This window comes from Amblyomma americanum, chromosome 1 (genome assembly GCF_052857255.1).
Source record: "Amblyomma americanum isolate KBUSLIRL-KWMA chromosome 1, ASM5285725v1, whole genome shotgun sequence".
In the NCBI taxonomy this organism is placed as follows: Eukaryota; Metazoa; Arthropoda; class Arachnida; order Ixodida; family Ixodidae; genus Amblyomma; species Amblyomma americanum.
Window position 1 is genome coordinate 133698872 of NC_135497.1, and position 24059 is coordinate 133722930.

Consider the following 24059-nt stretch of genomic DNA (forward strand, 5'->3'; position numbering starts at 1 on the left):
GCCTGCACCTTGTGCCCAGAACCATTCGCCTCTTCCCTCCACATCCTCTCCCTCTGCCCGGCAGACCCTCCCACGCGTGGCCTAGAGGACCTCAAGACCTGGGAGGACTGGGAGACCTTGCTGCGCTCGGAGGACCCGGCCGTGCAGACAATCGCCACCGGCCGGGCTGCCAGTGTATGGACCTTAGGGACATAAACACTTGAGTGCAGTGGGGTCGTGCCCCGACTTCCTCTCCAACAATAAAGTTTCTCTCTCTCTCTCTCTCCAACGTTCAATTTGGCTTCCGTCCGCCCTCCGCCGCCCAGGAGTGCTCTGCTGTGCGACTCCCGCGCCGCCCTCAGCCGCCTGCAATCTAATGGCCGGGGTACCCCACTAGTGCGGAAAATTCGCTCGCGCATCGAGCGCCTCGCGTAGAGAGGTTGTGCCGTGCGTGCACAGTGGGTGCCCGGTCACTGCGGCATCGCCGGCAACGAAGAAGCTGACGACCTCGCGACCTCTGCACACCAACTACCTGCCAGCGATCTGCCCCTTGCGCTGGAGGACGTGCGTGCGGCCATTCACGACCATCTCCGAAAGCAGCACCCCGACCCACGCATCGCGGGAGGTGAGCGCATCGACAGTGTCACCGGCTGTCGCGCACTTACACGGTCACAACGTGCAATGATCCTCCGCGCGCGCATTGGCTGCGTGTGGCCCGGGGAACGACGGGTGCGTCACGGAATCGCGACGAGTGATGTGTGTGACGGATGCGGTGCAGTGGAAACACTAGAACATCTGCTCCTTCGCTGCTCCGCGTTCGCCGATGCTCGTCGCGATATGCTCGCGGCCTATAGGGCGCAGGGCATACTACCAGACTCCATCAAGACGCTATTGTGGCCGCAGGGCAGTGGGCGCACTCGTGAGCGAACTTTGGTGAGCCTCTGTGCATTCCTCGAACACACGGGCTTGACGTCACGTCTGTTCTCCGTCAGGTAGTTGCACGCAGTGACCGAACGCTCCGCGAGTTCTACCTTGAACGATTAATAACTGGACGCCCCACTCCAGTTGTAACCTACACAGTGCTGTGCGCGTGTGTGATTTAATTCCTCTAAAATGAACTAATCACGCGCACAACCTGGACACATTTCTTATTGTGTAAATAGTTTGTACATATTACTTCTCCCCCTGTCCTCTATTCCTGTCCCCTCACCTCTTTCATTTCATTTCTCCATTCTGCCTGCTGTCCTTTATTTCCGCTGCCCCAGCTCAGGCGCTTCAGTATCGATGGCAGATGCAGGGGCTAGAAAAAATCTTTTCCTTTCTTTTTACTATTATTTTTAATAAAACCACTACCACCACCACCAAACATCTCGGCGCAATACGTACTTCCCGCCCTTGAAGTGTCTCTCTTTTACACTAAGCGCCGTACAGCCGCTTCGCGAGCCATACTGGCCCTGGATATTCATAAGGCTTCCGACACAATAAGCCGTGACCATATCCTGACGACATTAGCCACCACCGGCTGTGGCACCCGCATATGGCCATATGTTCCGGCCTTCCTTCAGGGACGCACAGCAAAACTGGGATGTCGCCTCCCAGCCTTTCCCCCTGAATAAACCGGGGAACCCCTCAAGGGGCGGTCCTATCACCTTTCCTTTTTAACATTGCCCTAGAGCCACTGGCAATGACCCTTGCTGCTATCCCAGGACTCCACACAGCCATATACGCAGATGACATAACCCTCTGGACAACGGGAGGATAAATTGGAACAGCCCGGGATATCCTCCATTGCTCTCCAAATAAATCTGAACTCTTGCAGCTGAAACCCCTGCCCAGGGACACCCCCCCCCCCCCCATTGAACTGTACATGTACGGGAATCCAGTGTCCATTGTGTCTCAGGTGAAGATTCTCGGCCTTCTCATTAACAACACACTCGATGCTACCGCCACCCCTCAGCTCTTGCAAAGACAGACAAAACAGGTGGCTGCACTAATCAAGCGGGTGGCAGCACGCAATCATGGGCTGTCTGAACGTGAGACCCTCAATATGACAAATGCATTAATCATCAGCCGCATTAGGTACCACCTCCCATACCACATACTCACTTAGCGCCAAACACAACAGGCAGACATCCTAATACGCACGGCTGTCACCTCTGCCCTACGTCTTCAACGGACGTTTAGCACGAAACGCCTCCTGGCCACTGGTACCCACAATACCGTGATCGAATTAATAGAGGCTCAACGCACCAACCAATTAGTCCGCCTGAGTCGCACGGAAACAGGACAATGTTTACTGCGACAGCTCCGTCTCAGTCCACCCATTCCCACCCCAACAAGTCCTACACCTTACATGAATTCTCTGCGCACGCAGGATCACATATATCAGAAGCCCCTACCGCGCAATATTAGCGCTAGCCTCCATCAGGGTAGGCGGCAGGCTCGAGCGAGCGATTACACCAAAACATACAGCAACCGCTCCGATATCCTTTATGTCGACGTGGCAGAAAATTCTAAAGTAGGAATCTTCACGGCAGTCGCAGCCTATGAAGACGGCACTGTGGGGGCCGCCACCACTATCCGAACTAATTCACCTGCAGAGGCGGAAGGAGCCGCCTTCGCACTTGCGCCGGCCCACTCCACCATTGACAAAAACATAACCGAAATTTGCAGATTCCCAGGCCGCATACCGCCACTACCTAAAGGGCGTGGCGACGCCGGCCACACACCGTATTCTTGCCACAGTCACCTCTCTCAACAGAACGGTTACTCTGTCGTGAATCCCTGGGCATGCCTCGATTCCCGGTAATGAGCGCGTTCATGCGCTGGCCCGAGAACTCTCCTCCCGGACCCCGGACGATCAGCCACCCAACGTTGCGCAAGAGGCCCCATCGCTCCTTTATACATATCATCAAATCACCGCATTCTACAAACTCAGCCGTATGGCATTACCGCCACCCCACAGTACTTTGTCGCCCTTATCCAGCGTCACATGGCGACAATTACAGACGGGCTGCTTTATTTAACCCTACCGTCTCTCATGCTTTCACCCGACCTTTCCTCCTCATTGTAACACCTGTGGCGTGCCCAGATCCACTCTTTTCCACTACATTTGGGGATGCCCTTCCCCACAGGCAGTACCCCCCATCCCCAATCCAACTCATTCTTCCTGGGAGGCTGTTTTACGGACCGGTCTACCCGCCGGCCAGAAATGGCTGGTGGATCGGGCCTTATGTGAGGCACAAGCCCGTGGACTCCTGGAGTGGTAGGAGACCACCCTGGAAGATTTCTTCCTTTTTTTCTAATAAAGGTTGTTCCCATCCATCCATCCATCCATCCATCCATCCATCCTTTAATAATATTCGTATGTCCGGTACAGATGATGCTATAGTTTGGTGGTGAAGCAGTAACCTGCCGACGAGGACAAAAGTGAAGTTCTGTATTTTTCTTGTATGGATTTACAAACTGAAACCCGCATAGCCACACGTAAGGTCTGTGTCATTTAGAATTAGTTACAGATTTCACCCAAATGCGCTAAATGATGAAACAACAAACCCAGGTTTTTACTCACTTCCACCTTGAACGCTTCGGTAGTCAATACAACGTATCTCTAGTTCGGTGCCAAGCAACAGGCAAAGCTTCTAGTCTAGCTGATTCGTATTTCACTCTAGCAAAACGTCAGTAGTCTATCGATCGTTCACATAAGGGCACCAAGCACAGTACTTAAAGCATAATAATAATAATGATAATAATAATAATAATAATAATAATAATAATAATAATAATAATAATAATAATAATAATAATAATAATAATAATAATTGGTTTTGGGGGAAAGGAAATGGCGCAGTATCTGTCTCTCATATCGTTGGATACCTGAACCGCACCGTAAGTGAAGAGATAAAGGAGGGAGTGAAAGAAGAAAGGAAAAGAGGGGTGCCGTAGTGGAGGGCTCTGGAATAATTTCGACCACCTGGGGATCTTTAACGTGCACTGACATCGCACAGCACACGGGCGCCTTAGCGTTTTTCCTCCATAAAAACGCAGCCGCCGCGGTCGGGTTCGAACCCGGAAACATTGCAAAGTTTCACGACGGCGGTTTGACCAGAACAAGGTTCGTCACGAATTTCACTTGTGAATACTGGCACAAGTAACATAGTGTCCGCGACGTTGGAAGCCTCAGGTGCGGGTGGGGCCGAGTGCAGCGGGTATGCTGAAAAGCCGGATGCACCTCCTTTTTTTTTAATTTTGACCGTCTAGATCAGCCGGCCCAAGCAAAAACTTTATTTAGATGCATTACTATAATACACAAAGTAAAAACTTCGCAAAAAAGGTCTTTCGAAGGAGAAGACAAGTGCGGCAAGAAGCCATTCTCAGCCACATTCCCTCTGGTACACTCAGAGCCTGTAGTAAACGATGAATCATATCTTTCGTTGAACCCGCCGCTGTGGCTCAGTGATTAAGGCGCTCGTCTACTGAGCCGGAGTACCCGGGTTCGAACCTTACCGCGGCGGCCGCGTTTCGAATCTTTCGATGGAGGCGAAACGCAAAAGGCGCCCGTGTGCTGTGCGATGTCAGTGCAGGTTAAAAATCCCCAAGTGGTTGAAACATTCCGGAAGCCTCCACTATGGCACCTTCTTTTTCCGTTCTTTTTTCACGCCCTCCTTTATTCCATCCCTTACGCCTCAGTTCGGGTGTCCACCGAGATTTGTGAGACAGTTACTGCGTCATTTCCTTTCCTCAAAAACCAGTTTTTAATGCTTCCCTTACGCCTCCGTTCGGGTGTCCACCGAGATTCGTGATACAGTTACTGCCTCATTTCCTTTCCTCAAAAACCAGTTTCCCAGGCGGTCAAAATTATTCCGGAGCCCTGCACTACGGCACCTCTCTCTTCCTTTCTTCTTACGCTCCCTCCTTTATCCCTTCTCTTACAGAGCGGTTCAGGTGTCCAACGATATATGACACAGATACTGTGCCATTTCCTTCCCCAAAAACCAATTATTATTATTATTATTCGCCCTTATTGCGCACTCTAGTTATATGATCTATTGCATAAGAATTTTCTGCCGAATTGCCTTGGAAAACTATCAGTTATGGCTGAGAATAACTGGAGCATATTGTTAGTCTTTTTTTCTCGACTTGCCAGGCAAAGGTTGCGCTGGGCGGCTTCTATCTGCGGTCTTCTTCGAGGTTCTGCTGATCTAATCTGGTAGCCCTGAAGGGCTAAAATTGTTTAATTGTGCCGTAGACGGCGTGTACGTGCGTAGCGAATGATGCCCCTGCATGGGGCTCCACAAAAATAAAAAGAAAGATAGCTACGGTTTAAATAATTGAACGTAAAGTACGTTCCGTCTGGAAATGGCACTTATATAAGGTGTTCGTAAACCTATGAACGCTGCGGCTGTTGCTGCAGTCACTCTTGACTGTGAAGAAAGCCTTTCTTTTCTATAGACAAGAGTTGTCCGCAATAAAACAAATTCAAAAGTTCATTAAGCAACACAAAAAGCAAAAATGAAAGCAATGAAATAAAAGCAAAAAAAAAATTGCGTGCTTTAAAAAAGCTTCGTCGTTAACTGCCGCGGTGGCTCAGTGGTTAGGGCGCTCGACTACTGATCGGAGTTCCCGGGTTCGAACCCGAACACGTCGGCTGCGTTTTTATGGAGGAAAAACGTTAAGGCGCCCGTGTGCTGTACGATGTCTGTGCACGTTAAATATCCCCAGGTGGTAGAAATTATTCAGGAGCCCTTCACTACGGCACCTCTTTCTTCCTTTCTTCTTTCACTCCCTCCTTTCGCCCTCCCCTTACGGCGCGATTCAGGTGTTCAACGATACATGGGACAGATACTGCGCCATTACATTTTCCCCAAAACAATTATTATTAAAGAGTGGGGCGCGACAGCGTGTTACAGTGTTGCCAAGAGGTCCACGGAACGCCATCGCCCTTTCGGCGCGATGCCTTGACCGTTGCACAACTTAAAAAAAAAGGAAAATGACGCCTGCCTCACATATCTCGATGGCCACCCGTTCCGACACGCGGTGCCAACTATACTACTACGACGACGCCGACCGCTTTTCGACCGAACGAGCTGTAAAATCTGTCACGTAAAAAGCCAGAAGTAAAACAAAATTCCAGGGAAAGAAAAGAAAAATGGAGGGACAAAGCGGACACGGAAAGGCATTCGCATTTCCGCTCATAAGCAGACTTAAGTGCAATCCTGTAATTTTTTGTCACCGCGCTACTGCCTACAGCCCATATCTCTCTCTCAACACCACGACGGACCTGAAAGCGCGACTGAGGTGTCCACTCTCCCAGGGAGCCAGTTAAGCGCCTTTCTTTTGCTTTCGAAGAAAATTGAAGTTTTTTTTTTTAAACTGGCTCTGGGGAACGGAAACGGCGCAGTAATTATTTTTAGTAACTGTCTCACATATATCGATGGACACCCGAACCAGTTTTGAGGAAAGAAATTGGCGCAGTAAATGTCTTATTTGGGTGGACCCCCGAACCGCGCCATAAGGAAGAGATAAACGTGGTTCGGCTGATGGTCGGCTGAACGTCAAACTCCGGCGTAGGCGAAAGGCGTCGCATCTAGCCCATTGAAGCTTTCGCTTCAAAACCATACAAAATCCACCACCAAATCACCCACCACAAGGAGCTTTGAGGAACGAAAGGAGCATCCTGGGCTCCTTTCGTTCCTCAAAGCTCCTTGTGGTGGGTGATTTTAACGCACGTCACACGCACTGGGGATACACCTCGGATACCCCCAAAGGTAACCTCATTTCTACCGCAATGGCTGATTACAACCTTGGCCTGATCACAAATCCCACCGCACCCACTCGCATTGGCACAAGTGTAACCCGCGACACCACACTCGATCTCTCATGGGCCACACCGAACATAATCGTTAAATCTCACACGGTGCACCAAGACAGCCTTGGGAGGGACCACTTTCCTGTCTCCACTACTATTGCCTACGATTCCAAGATTTTCAGCCCTCGTTCACAGCTCCTCACTGACTGGGATAAATTGCGCTCATACTTGGCAGCTGATTCTACCGAATCCCGTACTGTCACCGACTGGACAGACCGTCTGGTGGAGGCTATCCAGGCGAACAGCAAACGCATTAAAAACACCCCTGCGGCACCGCAGGTTGATCCGCATCTGGCTCATCTATGGGAGGCCGGACAGAAACTTCTCAAGCGCTGGCGTCACCAGCGACACAATCGTAAATTGAGACTGCGCATAGCCGCTCGCACTCGTGAGAAATAAGAATACGCGAACACCCTAGCCCGCGCAAACTGGGCAACAACCTTTTGTAACGACCTCAAGGGGACATTAAGCACTAAACGCACGTGGTCCCCCTACGCGCTCTCTTAGATCCAAAAACCACTAAATCTTAGACACAAGTAAGCACACAACGCCTAATATAACTAGAGCTTCAACAGGGGACAGACGTAATTGGCCAACTACAGGACGCTTACATACCCCCGTCCCTTCAGTCAGCAGATCCGCCCAATCTACCTCCACCTAACCCGGAACTTGATGCCGACATTACCTTAACCGAAGTCCGCCGACCACTCTTTAGTATTCAACGCTCTACGGCGCCGGGGCCGGATGGCATAACGTACAAGACAATACTCAATCTGGACGAAGTCTCGCTTCAGGAACTCACAGATCTCTTTAATAACCACTCGCACGCTGGGACGCTCCCGTCAGCCTGGACCCATGCCAGCATGCGATTTATACCCAAACCGGGCAAACCCCTCACTCACCCTTCAAAACTTGCGCCCCATCTCCTTAACGAGCTGCGTCGGCAAGTTCTTCGAGCACGTTATTCTCAATCGCCTGCAACCGTTTAGAACCAATAGGCTTCCTCTCCAACGTTTAAACCGGGTTCAGGTGGCCTCGGATCGGGGATTCGCGAGGGAGCGAATGCACTCGTTCAGCGAGATGACGCAGTCCTACAGAGGCTCGCGCCAGCTCTACCCCCCGCCTCACCCCTCCCTAGATAACAAACACACAACTCTCTGGCGCAAGCTACAGACACACTCCCCTCACCCCTGACCCTAGCCCGCTATCACCCCTCCTTCCCCACTCCTGCCTGCACCTTGTGCCCAGAACCATTCGCCTCTTCCCTCCACATCCTCTCCCTCTGCCCGGCGGACCCTCCCACGCGCGGCCTAGAGGACCTCAAGACCTGGGAGGACTGGGAGACCCTGCTGCGCTCGGAGGACCCGGCCGTGCAGACAATCGCCACCGGCCGGGCTGCCAGGGTTATGGACCTTAGGGACATAAGCACTTGAGTGCAGTGGGGTCGTGCGGAGACCCAGGGGCGTGCCCCGACTTCCTCTCCAACAATAAAGTTTTTCACTCTCTCTCTCCAACGTTCAATTTGGCTTCCGTCCAAACATCTCGGCGCAAGACGTACTTCCCGCCCTTAAAGTGTCTCTCTTTTACACTAAGCGCCGTGCAGCCGCTTCGCGAGCCATACTGGCCCTGGATATTCATAAGGCTTCCGACACAATAAGCCGTGACCATATCCTGACGACATTAGCCACCACCGGCTGTGGCACCCGCATATGGCCATATGTTCCGGCCTTACTTCAGGGACGCACAGCAAAACTGGGATGTCGCCTCCCAGCCTTTCCCCCTGAATAAACCGGGGAACCCCTTAAGGGGCGGTCCTATCACCTTTCCTTTTTAACATTGCCCTAGAGCCACTGGCAATGACCCTTGCTGCTATCCCAGGACTCCACACAGCCATATACGCAGATGACATAACCCTCTGGACAACGGGAGGATCCATTGGGACAACCCAGGATATCCTCCATTGCTCTTGAAATAAATCTGAACTCTTGCAGCTGAAACCCCTGCCCAGTGACACCCCCCCCCCCCCCCAATTGAACTGTACATGTACGGGAATCCAGTGCCCATTGTGTCTCAGGTGAAGATTCTTGGCCTTCTCTATGACAACACACTCGATGCTACCGCCACCCCTCAGCTCTTGCAAAGACAGACAAAACAGGTGGCTGCACTAATCAAGCGGGTGGCAGCACGCAATCATGGGCTGTCTAAACGTGAGACCCTCAATATGACAAATGCATTAATCATCAGCCGCATTACGTACCACCTCCCATACCACATACTCACTTAGCGCCAAACACAACAGGCAGACATCCTAATACGCACGGCTGTCACCTCTGCCCTACGTCTTCAACGGACGTTTAGCACGAAACGCCTCCTGGCCACTGGTACCCACAATACCGTGATCGAATTAATAGAGGCTCAACGCACCAACCAATTACTCCGCCTGAGTCGCACGGAAACAGGACAATGTTTACTGCGACAGCTCCGTCTCAATCCACCCATTCCCACCCCAACAAGTCCTACACCTTACATGAATTCTCTGCGCACGCAGGATCACATATATCAGAAGCCCCTACCGCGCAATATTAGCGCTAGCCTCCATCAGGGTAGGCGGCAGGCTCGAGCGAGCGATTACACCAAAACATACAGCAACCGCTCCGATATCCTTTATGTCGACGTGGCAGAAAATTCTAAAGTAGGAATCTTCACGGCAGTCGCAGCCTATGAAGACGGCACTGTGGGGGCTGCCACCACTATCCGAACTAATCCACCTGCAGAGGCGGAAGGAGCCGCCTTCGCACTTGCGCCGGCCCACTCCACCATTGACAAAAACATAACCGAAATTTGCAGATTCCCAGGCCGCATACCGCCACTACCTAAATGGCGTGGCGACGCCGGCCACACACCGTATTCTTGCCACAGTCACCTCTCTCAACAGAACGGTTACTCTGTCGTGAATCCCTGGGCATGCCTCGATTCCCGGTAATGAGCGCGTTCATGCGCTGGCCCGAGAACTCTTCAAGGTGAAAAACGTAGCGCAAAGAAACGAGGACACAGAAAGACGCACAACACACGGCGCTTACTTCCAACAATGGTTTATTTCAGAAAGAAAAATTGGTTTTATAACGAAATCACGACCAACACGCTGACAAACCATGTGCTAGCAAAGCGTATCAGCCAGATATGCGAGCTCTTTCGCCATCAATGATACAGTGGGGGTACTCACACAATCATCTTTCAAAAGTGATATCCATTCCGCTTCTATGATTTCTCGTGTCAACCGGTTATTGTGCACTTTTAAAACCATGCATTGTTCAAGAAGCGGTATGCAGTGACATGACCGGCAGTGGACTGACAACCCTTTTCCACGCATATCATCTACGTCACGCCCATGCTCTCGAAGCCTATCATTCAGGCATCTGCCGGTTTGCCCTACATACTGCTTGCCACAGGAAAGAGGAATTTGATAAATGACATTTTCAATACAATGGACAAACTTTTTCCTATGTTTTTTCGTACAACCAGAGTGCCACCGGGAGCCAGAGTGGTTTTTTCGGCGCCTAAGAAGTTGAGTCATCTGTGTACGAAACATTTCAAAAAATCTAAAAACGGTGTTGGTTGTACGAAAAAACAAAGGAAAAAGTTTGTCCATTGTATTGAAAATGTCATTTATCAAATTCCTCTTTCCTGTGGCAAGCAGTATGTAGGGCAAACCGGCAGATGCCTGAATGATAGGCTTCGAGAGCATGGGCGTGACGTAGATGATATGCGTGGAAAAGGGTTGTCAGTCCACTGCCGGTCATGTCACTGCATACCGCTTCTTGAACAATGCATGGTTTTAAAAGTGCACAATAACCGGTTGACACGAGAAATCATAGAAGCGGAATGGATATCACTTTTGAAAGATGATTGTGTGAGTACCCCCTCTGTATCATTGATGGCGAAAGAGCTCGCATATCTGGCTGATACGCTTTGCTAGCACATGGTTTGTCAGCGTGTTGGTCGTGAGTTCGTTATAAAACCACTTTTTCTTTCTGAAATAAACCATTGTTGGAAGTAAGCGCCGTGTGTTGTCCGTCTTTCTGTGTCCTCGTTTCTTTGCGCTACGTTTTTCACCTTGAAGTTATGAACCAACAAGCCCAAGCATATACCCTTCCGAGAACTCTCCTCCCGGACCCCGGACGATCAGCCACCCAACGTTGCGCAAGAGGCCCCATCGCTCCTTTATACATATCATCAAATCACCGCATTCTACAAACTCAGCCGTATGGCATTACCGCCACCCCACAGTACTTTGTCGCCCTTATCCAGCGTCACATGGCGACAATTACAGACGGGCTGCTTTATTTAACCATACCGTCTCTCATGCTTTCACCCGACCTTTCCTCCTCATTGTAACACCTGTGGCGTGCCCAGATCCACTCTTTTCCACTACCTTTGGGGATGCCCTTCCCCACAGGCAGTACCCCCCATCCCCAATCCAACTCATTCTTCCTGGGAGGCTGTTTTACGGACCGGTCTACCCGCCGGCCAGAAATGGCTGGTGGATCGGGCCTTATGTGAGGCCCAAGCCCGTGGACTCCTGGAGTGGTAGGAGACCACCCTGGAAGATTTCTTCCTTTTTTTCTAATAAAGGTTGTTCCCATCCATCCATCCATCCATCCATCCATCCATCCATCCATCCATCCATCCATCCATCCATCCATCCATCCATCCATCCATCCATCCATCCATCCATCCATCCATCCATCCATCCATCCATCCATCCATCTATTCATCCATCCTTTAATAATTTTCGTATGTCCGGTACAGATGATGCTATAGTTTGGTGGTGAAGCAGTACCTGCCGACGAGGACAAAAGTGAAGTTCTGTATTTTTCTTGTATGGATTTACAAACTGAAACCCGCATAGCCACACGTAAGGTCTGTGTCATTTAGAATTAGTTACAGATTTCACCCAAATGCGCTAAATGATGAAACAACAAACCCAGGTTTTTACTCGCTTCCACCTTGAACGCTTCGGTAGTCAATACAACGTATCTCTAGTTCGGTGCCAAGCAACAGGCAAAGCTTCTAGTCTAGCTCATTCGTATTTCACTCTAGCCAAACGTCAGTGGTCTATCGATCGTTCACATAAGGGCACCAAGCACAGTACTTAAAGCATAATAATAATAATAATAATAATAATAATAATAATAATAATAATAATAATAATAATAATAATAATAATAATAATAATAATAATAATAATAGGTTTTGGGGGAAAGGAAATGGCGCAGTATCTGTCTCTCATATCGTTGGATACCTGAACCGCACCGTAAGTGAAGAGATGAAGGAGGGAGTGAAAGAAGAAAGGAAGAAGAGGTGCCGTAGTGGAGGGCTCTGGAATAATTTCGACCACCTGGGGATCTTTAACGTGCACTGACATCGCACAGCACACGGGCGCCTTAGCGTTTTTCCTCCATAAGAACGCAGCCGCCGCGGTCGGGCTCGAACCCGGGAACATTGCAAAGTTTCACGACTGCGGTTTGACCAGAACAAGGTTCGTCACGAATTTCACTTGTGAATACTGGCACAAGTAACATAGTGTCCGCGACGTTGGAAGCCTCAGGTGCGGGTGGGGCCGAGTGCAGCGGGTATGCTGAAAAGCCGGACGCACCTCCCTTTTTTTTACTTTTGACCCTCTAGATCAGTCGGCCCAAGCAAGAACTTTATTTAGATGTGTTACTATAATACACAAAGTAAAAACTTCGCAAAAAAAGTCTTTCGCAGCAGAAGACAAGTGCGGCAAGAAGCCATTCTCAGCCACATTCCCTCTGGTACACTCAGAGCCTGTAGTAAACGATGAATCATACCTTTCGTGGAACCCGCCGCTGTGGCTCAGTGATTAAGGCGCTCGTCTACTGAGCCGGAGTACCCGGGTTCGAACCTGACCGCGGCGGCCGCGTTTCGAATCTTTCGATGGAGGCGAAACGCAAAAGGCGCCCGTGTGCTGTGCGGTGTCAGTGCACGTTAAAAATCCCCAAGTGGTCGAAAACATTCCGGAACCCGCCACTATGGCACCTTCTTTTTCCGTTCTTTTTTCACTCTCTCCTTTATCCCTTCCCTTACGCCTCGGTTCGGGTGTCCACCGAGATATGTGAGGCAGTCACTGCGTCATTTCCTTTCCTCAAAAACCAGTTTCCCAGGTGGTCGAAATTATTCCGGAGCTCTCCACTACGACACCTCTTAATTCCTTTCTTCTTTCACTCCCTCCTTTATCCCTTCCCTTACGGCGCGATTCAGGTGTCCAACATTATATGAGACAGATACTGCGCCATTTTTCTTTCCCAAACAACCAATTATTATTATTATTATTATTATTATTATTATTATTATTATTATTATTATTATTATTATTATTATTATTATTATTATTATTATTATTATTATTATTATTATTATTATTATTATTATTATTATTATCTTTCCTTGCCAGTGACTGTTTACAGGAGGATCCACGCGACAGTTTCCTGGCAGGAGTGGAGGCTTTCTTAGCAGATGTGGTTGGCTTTCTCAAGACCTAGAAATATAAGCCCACTATACTCTTATTTTGTCTATGGGCGAAAAAGCGATATACTATTGGTTTCAAGAAATAAAAACTCTTTGAAGACGTCAGGGTGACTGGAATGGTCGCTGTGACCTTCGGTAAGGTTCCTTAAGCACCAAATCCTCCGAAAGAATTGACAGCTCCGTTGAGTGTTGAGCGCTCCCGAAATGCGAAAGCGTCGCATGAGGCCTGTCATATGACCCATTCTCTAGCAGCTTGGCTCACATGAGCTCTTTTAATAAATACTTGGATCGTTGACGGTGTCTGCGGAAACGTTGGGCTGAATTTCTCGGGGAGAGTGCTCCGCTTCCCGCATACGTTAGGTTTGCGATTGGTGTCCCGTTCGCCAAGCAGTACTCGAGAGATTACGTTGGAGTGCCGTTTAAGTTTTTCACGAAATCTTCCTGCTGCAACTGGATATACTGTTTCGCGACGCAAAATCAATGTATTTTACGTATAGAGGTCACTTGTATCCCCACGAAACACCAGCTCTGTGTGTTACCGGCCACCCGTCATGCTCATTGTTGAACGTTGCTTTGTGAGAAGTCTAGCGAAGATGACAGACCGCTACTATATCATGCACGGCAGTTACCGGTCCACATTTTCGTTGTTACTAACAGGCTGCTCCCGTTTCGTTGACGAGATGTCCTCGAGCCTCATGATTTGCGGAAAGCGAGGTCGTCATACGTCTCATGTGTCACCCTGGCTAAGTGGCTCAGTCCAAGCTGAGTCTCCAAAGAATAGATACTCAGCAAGCAGATGGAGTTAGCGACCGCCCAGAAACCATGCGTGGCTCGGACGCGGCTCAGACACGGCGCTGCTATCCGCTGTGGCCGCTCTCGCCTGCCCACTAGCTCGTGATCAGCGGCTCATTGAGAGCTGTGCATCATCCGCCGCATTCTGAAATGTAATACATCGTATGTATATGAACTTTCGCCCCACTTTTTTAATTGTATCCACCGAAAATTTGCGCAACCATTGCGTATATCGGAACTACTGTAATTCAAATAAAATTGTTTACAAAATGATCAGCAGCCAAGGAATGCCTCCTACGAACGGAAGTGGTTTTCCCTTTGCCTTTATGCCGTCAAACAATCCCCCAAAACAAGTTGTCCGTGGCGCCTAGACCTGTTTGTGGCGACGTAATACTGCGTTACTACATGGGAGTTAACTATGCCCAACGAAAGCTGATGCACAAGAGTCAGCGATAGGGCCCGGAGAGTTGTTATCGGTGTCTGACATTTTATTTTGCTGGCGGCGAATTTTTAAGCACAGGTGTGTGGTAGGTTTTTCTCGATCGTTGCAAGTATACTAATGTTATTTCATCTCACTCCGCTATGCATGTGTGGCGCAGGGTGGTGACACCTTTTACCATAACATATTCGATGTCCCCGCATCTCGTGTTATTCTAACTCCATGTATACCTTATCTCGCGTGCTCTATAAGAGTTTTACTCCCTAGATCACAAATGCAGCTCTCTGCTCATCAAAACTTGTTGCTGATTCTCGCAAATATGGATCCGCAGTTGTCGAATACGTTGCCAGAAGTCGACCGCAAAAATGATCCCTATAGAGTGAAAATGACATTGTAAAAAAAGTGATCACCCATGAAAGTTTCGAAACGGGAGGCCTCGACTCATTTTGAGAAGCAAAAATTGCAGTATTTTTGATAATACACAATTATGGGGCGGCAGAAAATCAGATGGGTGGATGAGATTAGGAAGTCTGCCGGATAAGGTGCGCAGCAGCTGGCATAGAACAGGGTTGATTGGAGAGACATGGGAGGGTTCTTTGTCCTGCAATTGGTGTAGTTGGGATGATTATGATGACAATTATGGGAAAGGGGGGGAGGTCAAGAGGCCATATGCGATACCGGTCGAGTTGGTTCGCCATAAGAATGGCAGATTTTTCAGTACAGTTCGCATAGCGCTAATTCATACCAAATGAACCAGCGAGGACGAGGAGAGGACCTATTCGCTTCTCACTGCCATCTGTAATACTGTTTGTTATTAAGGGTGAATAAAATGAATAAGAATGAAATGAAATGTGCAATAAAACAGTGCATTATATGTAGACACTGCGCTCTTTATCGTTCACTGTACAAAGAGACAAGAACTTGCGCCTGCTTGGTATTGTTGCTGGCGTGTGCAGCGGTCAAATCTGAAGTGAATGGATGTATGAAGCTTGCGTTGTGTTGAGCCGTCTAACAACGCAGGGATCTGGTGCAGCGTTTAAACCTACGCAGAATGACCACGAGCCGCCTGCTTGGTTAGTGGACGGCGTGTTCATGATTTCATTCTCAGAAGTTCTAACCGAACTCCCCAAGTTGCAGTTCGCGAAGGAAAGAGCTCTGCCTTGGCCGTTTGTGGAAGAGAACCTTTGAACGGGAATTATCCGAGTAGCCGTTGGGGTCGCGTGATAGCCCCATACTGATGAGAAGGAACGAATAAGGTCACCAGCTGACATTCTCTTCCAGCAGTGACTTGTGCAACATGCGGAACCGATCATTCGGTCCATTAAACCACTCTCGTTGAATAACTCCCGGCTAGCTTGGCGCGAGTAGCCAACTTAGAAATACGAAATTGATCTCGCATGTCGGTTTTTGACGTTTCAAGTTGCCAGGGTGGCGGAAGCAATAGAATAAACTTACGCGGTGACAAATAAAGAGTGATGTGTTTTTACAAAAAAAGATTCTCCTGGGCTGACGAACGCTGGAGCTGAGAACCTGATGGAATTCGACCACCTGGGTCACTTTTAACGGGCACGTAAATCGCGTACATGAATGTTTTTGCGCAATAACATTAATTCAAATGCGGCCCCCACGGCTAAGATTCAAACCCTTCCTCGAAAGCATAACGGCATAGATGTCGACCCAACCATCCATTGGGTAAATAAAGGTATAATTTTCTCTTTGCACTTTTTCGGCACAGCTTAAGATTAAGTCGGAGACGTAGTCTGAGTCTTTTGCATCACATACATGACGTGCGTCCCATATATATATATATATATATATATATATATATATATATATATATATATATATATATATATATATATATATTATGAATACTTAACTGATATGCTGTGATTTCGTCGATTTCTCACACTGCAGGGTGGGCTACGACTTGGGCCGCAAAGGCCATGGTCTCAAGAGCGAGAGTATAGTAAAGGCGAAAGTTTTAGGTCCCTACGCTTAGACAGGCACCCTCACCTCCACCAGGGCAAAGGAAGCTGGACGTTATTACAGGCCACGCTTCTAAGATATAGCGTCAATCAGGTGTCTGTTCCGACACAAAGTACCTTTTTTTGGTCCGCAAGAGCGCGGTCTACCGGTGCTAAGAAAGGCACTAGCTGCCTTCTTTGTAGCCTGATGATCCACAATAGATCTTGCGCTCAAAGCAATTAAAGGTCCCCACAAAGTCCGCGAATGACACAGTGATTCGCTTTTCTTCACAATTTTAACAAGAGACTGCGCCCCGGTGAATGTGCATGGTGATTAATCACATTTTCGAGACGTATTCCACTTAGAAAGATTCCCATAATTACGCTGTGCAAGTCAAGGTGAGCGTTTACAGCGAATGTCGGCTTTTGCACATAGCCAGAACATGTATTGATGACACACAAACACATAGGCTGCCAGATATATGGCGGCATATCAATTATCGCGTGGCACGTCGCGTTCTACATGTGAAGAACGCTATATACCTTCGTAAGTGAACAATACAGGAACACTAACTCACAATTACTAAAACACGAAGTGATGAAGGGGCGAACAACGGTGCCCGGGTCTCCTTTCATCTCTTGCATTGTGGTGAAACACCCCATGGGCCAAGCGATAGCTGTCTACGTACACACCTTCGTTATCAAAAGTAACCAGGTAACAGGGTTTGTTTCTCAGCCGTGTAGTGCAGCCCATGTATCCCCCCCCCCCTTAAAGACCCAAATATATCGAAAGATGAAAAAAAAAATGGCTCTCCTTACCTTACACAGATTTAGAACTTAAGGGTTGCCAGTACTCCATTACACGACTAGGAAACAAACTCTGTTGCCTGGGTGCGTATGGCAAAGACGGTACATCCAAGAAGGAGGATGTACTGCGTCATGTGCTTTTAGGTGCCATGACGCATGAAATGCGTTACTAGCGTGTTTTTTTTTTAGAAAACTTAAAAAAAAATCTTTCATCGAACACCCTAAAGCTACACCTTATTAAGCGCAACGCTAGCCCAGTTTCCCCAAGCGCGCGTTGTCGCAGCATGGTCACCAGATTAAAACCTCGATCTTGAGACACACAGGGAGAAAAGAACATTGCTGAATACCTCGCTGCAGTCCCAGATTTTTTCAAGTTCAACAGGAAAGCAAGACAGAAGAAAATGAGCTCGTCAAAAGTTGCACTTGTATGGTGCGAGTAAAACGAACTACAAAAAAAAAAACAAGACGATTGCGAAGACAAACTGCACCTCTTCCGTATCAACATAAATTCAAATACACTATTAACGACAATTTTGTGAGCTGGTTAACGTGAATTTCTATCGGAATAATCCGCACGCCGAATATCGGAGGGAGATCCTCCGTAAATCACTCCAATCACTGTCTTCAAGTAGCCAAACCAAGTAATGCTGGAGGTTATTAAAGAAGGAGATTATTAAAAAAATAGTCGCTGGAATGAGACGATCACCGCATTACTGCACGCTTATTTCACTTGCACGGCTTAAGCACGGAACTGTTCGCGTTTATTCTGCGCTTTACAGCAGCCTATAGCACCTGCTAACTACCCCTTCTTGTGCCCTCCTACGGACTAAAGTTCCAACAAAATATACCCTAAAGACACGCGGATGTTAAGAAGTAAGGCCTGCATCGCACGGTGCCTCTTCTCCGCAACAAGTGGATGGAGTGCCTGAAGCGAAGCACCGTTCGAGCAGGCTTGCGCTCGCGGCGGAATTCAATCTTTTTTTTCTGCTACAGCGATTCGCAAGATCTCCGATGCTGGCGAGATCTTCACCGGCGAAGCGGAGCCCCTCACCTGAATGCCAGTCCTTCGCGATGTCGTTGCGGAGCGATTCCTGGTGGCCGCCGGTCCCGGAGCTCCCGAATTCGTGTGGCTGGCGAGCGCGGGGTGGACGCCTCGGGAGTAACCGTTTGGTCGGGACTCGTTCGAAGTGCGCGGTTCCCTAGAGAGGGAGGCTCAAACTCTTTTTATAGCGAGAGTACCGGAGACTGCGCGGTGACGCGTGCGACCACGTGATCGGGCCGTGCTTATCGGCGGCCGGCTAATAGTTCGAACCCTGTGCGCGCGCCCACGGAGGTTGCCTCGGGGGCAAGGGAAAAAGCGGGCGCGCAGGCGCGACCGCTGCGCCTCCCCATCCGGGCGCCTCTCAGTCGCGCGGCGGTCTGCCCCGCTCCCCCCTCTTTCCCCACCGCCGATTACCGTTTTCTCCTCTCTTCCCTCTGCGCCTCTTTCTCGAGTTATTCAGACTGCCGCGTCCCCCTTTCCTCCGCGTCCTCCTTTTCGCTGAGGGGGACGCGTCCGAAAAGGAGGCAGCGCTGTCTGCGCCGGAAAAAGCCTGCGAAAAGGGAGAGTTCTCGCCACCGTTGACTTCACTAATGCACACCGTCAGGAACACGCAGTTATAGAGCAGTCGTGAGGCGACAACACGGAGCAAATGTGTTTGGAGAGCGAAAATGCTTTTCATAATAGTAGTAGTGGTTTATTTAAAATAACATAAAAGGAAGGTAAAAGATTTTTGCTAGCCCCGGCATCTGCCATCACGTGCGGCGGCACCTGAGCTGGGGCAGCGGAAAGAAAGGATAGCAGGCAGGTGGGAGAAATGAAATAAAAGAGGTGAGGGGACAGAAGAAAGACATGGGGGGAGGTAAATAGTACACTACATAAAATAGATATACACTGCATAAAAACATTAAAAGTGAACACTATAAATGCAAAATAAATATACTATATACATTATTTACACAAAGAGTCAAAACTTTTCATAATGCAGTTACGCGTTTGTGGCGCTACCTAAATACGGGCCCAAATACCAGACACGGTCGGAAAAAGAGGGTATGCTAAGTAATTAATGAGCCAACAAAAAACTTTAACCTCAAGCCTCTTACACTCTTCACGTCCGTGGGAATGGGAGGAGGAGGCGCGAGCAGGCGAGTCCCTATCGTTTTAACAAGCGAGGCCTAGGAGGTGAACATTGGGCAGAAGTAATAGGCCCGTGCTGCTTGGCAACTTTGTGTCCCGGCAAAGGCAGGACGCTGCCAGTCGACAGGTGGCGCCAGACAGTTTTGTCCTGACCATCAGTAATAATAATAATAATAATTGGTTTTTGGGGAAAGGAAATGGCGCAGTATCTGTCTCATATATCGTCGGACACCTGAACCGCGCCGTAAGGGAAGGGATAAAGGAGGGAGTGAAAGGAAGAAAGAGATGCCGTAGTGGAGGTCTCCGGAATAATTTCGACCACCGGGGGATCTTTAACGTGCCCTGACATCGCACAGCACACGGGCGCCTTGGGGTTTTGCCTCCGTAAAGACGCAGTCGCCGCTCGAACCCGGGAACTCCGGATCAGTAGCCGAGCGTCCTAACCACTGAGCCACCGCGGCGGGTGGCTCATCATCTGACCATCAGACTGTCTGTCGTTCAGTGGTCTTGGAACGAAGCGCTGAGGCATGTAGCCTTTGCATATGACACGGCGCAACGGGCAACAACGCCGATCCGCATGATAGACGGCCCTGAGTGCCCACTAGGCTCGATGTAATGCTGTCCCACGATGGCCACGCCGTCGACGTTGATGCCGAATAGGGCTTATGGGTCGCTCTTGGAGGGGGCGGCTGGGTGGCTGGGGCGGCGCATTTGAATGATGTATTATCGTGTGGACTTTTTTTGGTCTGAAAATTTTCCTACGTAAAATTTCTCGCTTGTGAAGAGAAGGAAACTGTGCCCCGACTAACGATGAGTGATCAACATTCACAAAACACCCAGATTCATCTCTAGTTTTTATTTACAAAAAATTTCTGTTTATGTCCGCGAATGCTGGATTGAACTGCTGCAGGAATGCATGCGCCGTTCCTTTCCTCATAACCTCCTTCTGCTTGCAAATTTGTAACAGCGCCTCTCCTCTGTTCAGAGCTTCCTCACATCATTCTTTTACAGTCCTAGGCTGTTATAAGAACTTCCGCTCGATGTGAGTCGACCGTCGTCACCCTTAATTACACGTCCGCGAACACCCCCCTCACACGCTTCCCAACCCCACAACAAAAAGACAACCATATAGATATGTACAAAGCTGCCGGCCACTCTACCCTGGTCTCCACCCTCCTGGAAAATGGGGTTACTGCACTAGAAAACACGGACAACGTAAACAGGAGTAGACAGTAGTAGATAGGGCGCGCGTAGACCTACAGCTGAATTTTATTGGATGAAAGATGTCCTGTATGCGGTGAACGAAAAAAAACAACACGTTAACAACACGTGTATGTGTTAGCGATCCTTCCGTTGTACTTGCTGATTGTGAGGTGCGGTTTCTGGACGCGAGGTTGTGACGGCAGCGAATTGATAGCCCTGAGCACATGGTTTTTGTTCACCGTATGTATGTCATCTTTCATCCAATAAAATTCAGTTGTGAGTCTGAGCGTGTCCTGTCCACTCTTGTTCTGTTTTCCGTGTTTTATAGCGCAGTAAACCCATTTTCAAGAGTATACTTCACCTCAGCCAAGATTCCGCCCAATCATTCATACATAGAGTTCTTCGTTTTCGGGTTTTATTTTTTCAGGAATAAGGGGGGGGGGGGGGGGTTAAAAATCAGGCAAGATTTTTCAAACTAAATTCGGGTATATATATCGGGCTATTCACAAGAAAATTCCGTAGTTCGGGTTTTTTCGGGAAATCTTTTTGAAACAGAAGTAGTTTACTATAAGAGTTCGTTTTTTCTGCTAAACATAAGATTCCCAATTTTTTGCTCATTCTTTCATAAACAACATGGAAATAGCGAGTCTCCACTAAAAATTGTTTACCAATTAATATTTTTTTTCTAATATATTATTTCTTAGCGTCGTTATCAATCTCCTACGGAGCACTCCCGCATTTGAGCGAGACAGGCCTGTCTTTATTTGTACAGTGAGAAAATATTCAGAATCACAGCAACCAATTTTAAACGCAAACGGTCCTTGGATCAGGGTGTCATTAGAGTGGTATATAGCGTTTAATACAGTCCCTTCGATAATAAGTCTGGTCGGTAGATATATGTTTTAGCCCCTCGCTTACAAACCGGCCTTTTAGAACTTGTCCTCAAATTCACCCGCTTCATGAAAATGAGCGTTAAAAGAGGTTAATGATGATGTATGGTGTTTAACGTCCCAAATCTACCCAGGCTATGAGGAATGCCGTAGTGGAGGGCTGCGGATAATTTCGACCACCTGGGGTTCTTTAACGTGCATTGACATAGCGCAGTACACAGACCTCTAGCATTTCGCGTCCATCGAAATGTGACCGGCACGGCCTGGATCGAACCCACGTCTTTCGGGTCAGCAGCCGAACACCTAACCACTGAGCCAACGTGGGAGATATGTTCAGGGTGCAATAATCCGGTAAAATCGGGTTTCACCCGAAAACGAAGGCACGAAGAGCCCTACTACGCTACTGCGGCTACCTGTCTTTACTGAGCAGCAGTTCAGTGGCAGGGGCAGTAATGCGTGGCGTCATCCTTGCGTTAATCATTGCGGCAACCAGCTAGCGCTGATCACTAGTCGTAGCCCGAGGATAAGCGGCTGAGATCTTTCTTTATTGTTATCGTGTTTTGGTCCGTACGAACGAACGGAAGTGCGAATGCCAGGGTGCAGACGTTTGCTGGATTAGAAATCAGAGTAAAACGCCAGACAGCTTCACATTCTTTGCTGAATGTGAGCCGTAAACCCTAAAGTGCATTTAGCGCCGTAAGTACCAGGAACGTACGGATGTGACATTTGTAGAGGCAATATGAATGTACTTTTCACGAAAGCGCGGCTTAAGTGAGATGAACGAATCTATAAGCAGGAGCAGGTTGCTTAACGCTAGTTAAGTCACTTAGGCCCAGGATATTTAATAAAAGCAGAGGAACAAAGCGCTAGTTCGTCTGTGTTAGTTGCCGACATGAACCCTCGCACCGCTCCCGTAGCAACTGCAATTTCAAGATATTTCACCCGTAGTTTCATATCGGTGATTGACACGGACGAACTAGCGCTTTGTTCCTCTCCTGTTATTTGCAATCCCTCAGGCTTTTCCTTCGCAAAGCTTCAAAACCCTCGCACCGCTCCCATAGCATCTGCAATTTCAGGATATTTCACACGTATAATGATGCTCTCAAGCGCATTCGTATAAGTTTAGCGTAAGCGGTTGCACGCAGCAACGTATTCTCGGCCGGTGAGAGAGCGTACGGAAGAACGAAGCAGCGGTCGCTTTTTTGCTCGTTATGCGACCGCCGCTCTCCGATGTGCATGGGCCGGAAACGGGGCCCTGCGGCATACGCCGCTGAAGGCCACGCCACTGCCCCTGGGCGAAAGACAATCCCACCGCCGGCCGAAGTTTGTGTAAGCGAGCCTTGGCCGGAGCCGCGGCCGTGTTCTTCAGGTCGCGCCGGAGTGCGGGACGCTGTTCCGAGGAGCGACGCCTCACGCGCCGCGGTCCGTCGAGGCCGCCGGGGATTAGAGGCCGCCCTGGTCACCGGCAGCTGCCCGACGGCGCCGGCAAGGCCGCGCGGCTCCCACGCGCAGCGCGGATCGCCCAACGACGGCTTGCGAAGCGACAGAAAAAGAGCGCTCATCTCCATGGCCGAAGCTGCGTCCTGTCGCTGTAAAGACTTCTGTTGTCGGCCAGGGAGGCAGTGGCGACGCGCCCTCACCTGCCGGATTGCTTAGTTTTCACTTCCTCACTTATCGTGCCGTCTGCTTCCGCTTTGCTCAGTTGCCACTGCGCTGCAAGGCAAAACGTTTGCTCAATTAAACGACTTATCGCGATTTCTCAATGCCTGTTACGTACAAGCGTAAGAGGCCACTCAAATTTTATTGCACAGTGTGCGCAGGCTTCCGACCCAAGTGCTAGTCTGTATGCAGTCCTATAGTGTCACCTCTTTTTTTCGCTGTCAACTTACGGCATGACTGCGGATGCGCGTGCTATTCGCAGACTGGAGAGCTGAAACAATGCTTTAGACTACATTATAAACTTGCGCCAACCTCTCTGCGGATTGGCTGTGCGAGTAAGTACATGAGGAAAGCGTGACCTGCGCGCTCTTTCAACGTTGAGGACCTTCAGCAAAAGTGTCCCATGTGCACTCCTGTCATATGTCCAGAAATTGTATCTATTGTAATCGCATTACTTGCGGTAGGGAAGAAAGGTAGTTTTCTGCAAACGATGCAGAGGTTTTGAGAAAGTGGCCTTTGGTAAGGTGCTAGATATTATAAATTTCCAATGGTTTTCCTGCGTCCGCCGGAGGTGGATGTGTAAGCCAGGCAGCAGACTTTCCATCGTATTAAAAACCAGCGCTAAAAAACACACGGAGCACGAGACTGGATACACAGAAGGCGCTGAACTTGCAACTTACAACCTTCTGTGTATCTATATTCTCGTCCTCTGCCCGAGTTTTTTAGCGCT

The 24059-nt window shown here is 49.1% G+C and overlaps 1 protein-coding gene across 1 annotated transcript in view; it reads right to left on the reverse strand.

Moving 5' to 3' along the window:
- The window catches only part of CCAP (Crustacean cardioactive peptide), an 88982-nt gene extending 70360 nt beyond the window's left edge, over positions 1-18622 (reverse strand). Inside the window, exon 1 of the mRNA XM_077646943.1 lies at positions 18453-18622. The gene's annotated coding sequence lies outside the window, so the exon portion shown is untranslated. The remainder of the gene's footprint in view (positions 1-18452) is intronic.
- Between the last annotated feature and the right edge of the window lie 5437 nt (positions 18623-24059).